Genomic DNA, 4,213 nt, shown 5'->3' on the forward strand with positions numbered 1-4,213 from the left:
AACCCAACTAAACATCAGGTCACTATTGTTTTAAATGTCTTGGGTGAAAGCCTGGGTTTAGTAAACTCAGTGACAAAACTTCCATTGATTTTATTCCTTTTTTCCTAGTATCATTTGATCATACCATTTTTGGAAAAGACTTGGGTGGTCTCTTTTTTCATGGATTATTACTTATATCTTAATAGCACCTACACATGCCACCTGATATTGGGGCTCCATTGCTATCAATCGCCAAGGCAGTGCTGGGAGCAGTACACACTCAAGACTATGCCTATACTGCTCCTCATTGCTGCTGAATGCACGCATTGTCAAGCACACTTTACCCATCCACCTTGCCGACTTGTGCAAAACCCAGTGTGTTGGTGAAGCCGCTCTGGGCCATCCTCTTGAGTTCACCAAAAATCTTGGTTACTTGTGTGTTTGAGAATGGCAGCAAGCTTTACCACTGTATGTCCAAGTTTGCCACAAGTAAGCAGAACCAGGGATATAGCATGGGCACTACCTACAAGAGCTTATAATTACAAATGGGCAAAGTGTTTTAACTGATATCTTGTCATAAACAGTGCAGATTCAGGTTAACTAAAATATTTCATAGATCTGCCTTGATTTCACCATTAGATGATGAAAATGCTTAAAAAATCAGAACAATTAAAGCTGTTTTGATTTTTTAGTTGATTTCTTTAAAAATTGAAGTGAACTTGGAAAGTGAACAGAAAAAGAGCTAAAACAAGCTCAAAAACAAAACACAATATTTGTTTTTTGGCTGAATGAAGATCATAGACAGATGTAATATATATAGTACTTTAAATAACTAAAAGCACTATTAAATCTGAGCACTCAAAATGACATGCTGTTAAAGCACGACAGATCAGTCTGAACTGTATCAAAAGTAAACCTGGATGAAAAAGGGATAAATCCGTAGTACTTTACAATGATTCTTTAGCTGAAAGGCATACAGTAAATCTGTATCATACAGTGCCTCTGTATGCTACTGACGCCCTACAAATTAAAAGCACTTCAGAAAAAGGTGGCCTTTGAAGTACATTATATATATGGACAGGTGTGTGTATGTGGGTGTGTATGTATTGAGTACCCTAAGTACCTTCTTTTTTAGACTTTTTTCAAACTGCCAATAAACCAAATAAATCAGTTAATTCATATGGCTATACATAAAATAATATGTTATAGAGCTTGTCAGAAAATAGACCATCCATCCCGCAGAAAAGTCTGATATGTGTTGGGGGAAAAGTTGTAATGAAGATAACATACCACTCCAAAGGAAAATCGAGCAATACAATGAAACAAAACATTTTACCTTATCAAAATGAAACAATGAGATGGTGAAAATCAAATAAGAAAATAGAAATGATTTGTTATCACTTTTCTGTTGAAAATGTCATCAACATCCAGGTTCCTCCAAAATGTTTCAGTTCCAATGAAACTAATGACTAACAGAAATTAGTTTTGTTGAATAATTTTTTATCATATCCATTAAACAGAAGTTGAGAGGGGCACAGAGACCTGTCTACGATGGAGCTGGAGACAGAACCTTCATTTTCTCAATCTCAGACTAGCCTTTGTCTACAAGACCAAACAGTTTCTTATCCTTTACTGCTCACTTAAGGTCTTGACCTACAAGATGAACAGTTGAGCATCCTTAGCAAATACTGAAGCCAGTAAAAATTAAGGATGATGGCAGGTCTTGCAGAACCAAGCCCCTAGAAAAATCTATGGAGAAATTGACCCCTTTCCAGTCTTCTTTCCATTTATTTATTTTTTTATAAATAAGGTGCCATAGCCAAAGTGTGTCCAGTTTAATGGGAGTCTTTCAGCAGGCTAAGCACCGAGAGTTTATGGTGGAGACCACTGTATATACAAGATAATTAAAGATCTGTTTGCTTTGGTGAGTAAGAATGTAGCCATAGGCAAAGATAGTTTAGTTAACAGGGTATGGATTTATTCAGCAGATGCCATTGTGTTCCATATGCAAATCTGTTGCCCAAGCACAACTTCAAAAGTGAAATCAATTTTCAACTAGCATCTTTTTCCAAATAAACAGAATAGAAACTTTCATCTCAGAAACCAGATGTTTAAAGCTATGTGAAATACAGTGATGGTACGTTTTGTCTTTTCAATATTGTCAACGTTAAGAATCTTTCAGAAAACATGTCTTCACATTTCTATTAAAATGGTTATAGGAAATATTGAAAACACTAATTAAAACAGTCATTTAAATCTTTCACCTGTCAGAAGGAGGCTTTTATTTTGGGGAAAGCACAGTTCAGGGAGGTGAGCAGCCCTCAGTGGTGAAAGAACAAGTTAGAGACTACCTGGAAAAGCTGGAAGTGTACAAGTCCATGGGGCCAGACAGGATACACACGAGGGTGCTGAGGGAGTTGGCTGATGAGGTTGCAGAGCTGCTAGCCATGGCAATCAGAAGAGGTCCCGGATGATTGGAACGGGCAAACCTTGTGCCCATATTTAAGAAAGGGGAAAAAGGAGGATACAGAGAACTACAGACCAGTTAACCTCGCCTCAGTTCCTGGAAAAATCATGGAGCAGGTCCTAAAGGAATCCACTTCTAAGCAGTTTTAGGAGAAAAAGGTGATTAGGAATGGTCAGCATGGATTCACCAAGGGCAAGTCACATTTGACCAACCTGATTGCCTTCTATGATGAGGTGACTGGTTCTGTGGACGTGGTGTACCTTGATTTTAGCAAGATGTTTGATATGGTCTCTCACAACATTTTCCCAGGCAAGCTAAAGAAGTATGGGCTGGATGCATCAACTGTAAGGTGGATAGAAAACTGGCTGGAGCATCAGACTCAAAGTAGTAATCAATGGCTCAATGTCTAGTTGGCGGCTAGTATCAAGTGCAGTCTCTCAGGGGTCAGTCCACAGGCTGGTTTTGTTCAGTGTCTTCATCCATGACCTGGAAGATGATACAAAGCGCACCCTCAGCAAGTTTGTAGACGACACCAAGCTGGGGGGAATGGCAGGGCAGGGCTAGGATTCAGAGGGTAGGGCTAGGATTCAGTGTGGCCTAGATAAATTGGAGGACTGGGCCAAAAGGAATCTCATGAGGTTCAGTGAGGACAAGTGCAAAGTCCTGCACTTAGGACACAGCAATCCCATGCACTTTGGGCTGTGCAAAACAACACCTCTTCATTTTGACTTCCATTTCACCATTTTGACGGGACAATGTTTTGTTTCAAGTTTAGTTTAATTTCAAAGCTTCTGTTCTGTTTCATTTCAGTGAAACTGTTTCACTGTTTTGATGCTGTTTCGATGTTTTGCCCATAGGCTATAATGGGGAAGCACAAAACTGCCTATAACTTTGTCATTTCTTGGCTGATTCAGATAAGCTTGCAGGGATGGTAGCCCCTTCTAAGGCTATAAAGCCTACTAAGTTTCAAGGAGATAAGAGTAGGGGTTTCTGGGAAACTGCATCTCAAGCTGCTGACAAGCAAAAGTGACACGTGTGATTGTGTGTGTAAGGCGCAGCTGTTTTTCTGTCCCTCCCCCAGAGCACTGGGATTGGACCTCAGGGAAGGATCACAGCTATACAGTTAATATCAGAGCAGTCCTTTCCCCCTTCCCCCCCTCCCTCTCCTTACTTGCTGTTTCCCTGCAGGCAAGCCCAGAGTCAAAGCTCAGGATGTTTCGAAACTTTCAAAATGTTTTGAGTGCCCTCATTTCGTTTTGAGGCTCTTTCAAAGCCTTCTGTTTCATTTTGATTTCACTGTTTCAAGCACGAAATGAGTTGAAACAGCATCAAAATGAAATACCCAGTGAGATTTTGCGCAACTCTAGCACCAGTACAGGCTGGGGGCTGACTGGCTGGGCAGCAGCTCTGCAGAAAAGGACTTTGGGGTTACAGTGGACAGTTAGCTCAGTATGAGCCAGCAGTGTGCCCTTGTTGCCTAGAAGGTTAATGGCATCCTGGGCTGCATTGGTAGGAATGTTGCCAGCAGAGTCAAGCGAAGTGATTATCCCCGCTATTCAGCACTGGTGAGGCCACATCTGGAGTCCTGTGTTTAATTTTGGGCCTCCCACTATAGAAAGCATGTGGACAAAATTGGAGAGAGTCCAGCAGAGGGTGACAGCAATGGTGAGGGGGCTGGAGGACATGACTTATGAGGAAAGACTGAGGAAACTGGGCTTCGTCTAGAGAAGAGGAGACTGAGAGGGAACTTAATATCAGCCTTCAACT

This window comes from Crocodylus porosus, unplaced genomic scaffold, assembly GCF_001723895.1.
Source record: "Crocodylus porosus isolate Cpor-Errol unplaced genomic scaffold, CroPor_comp1, whole genome shotgun sequence".
Lineage (NCBI taxonomy): Eukaryota > Metazoa > Chordata > Crocodylia > Crocodylidae > Crocodylus > Crocodylus porosus.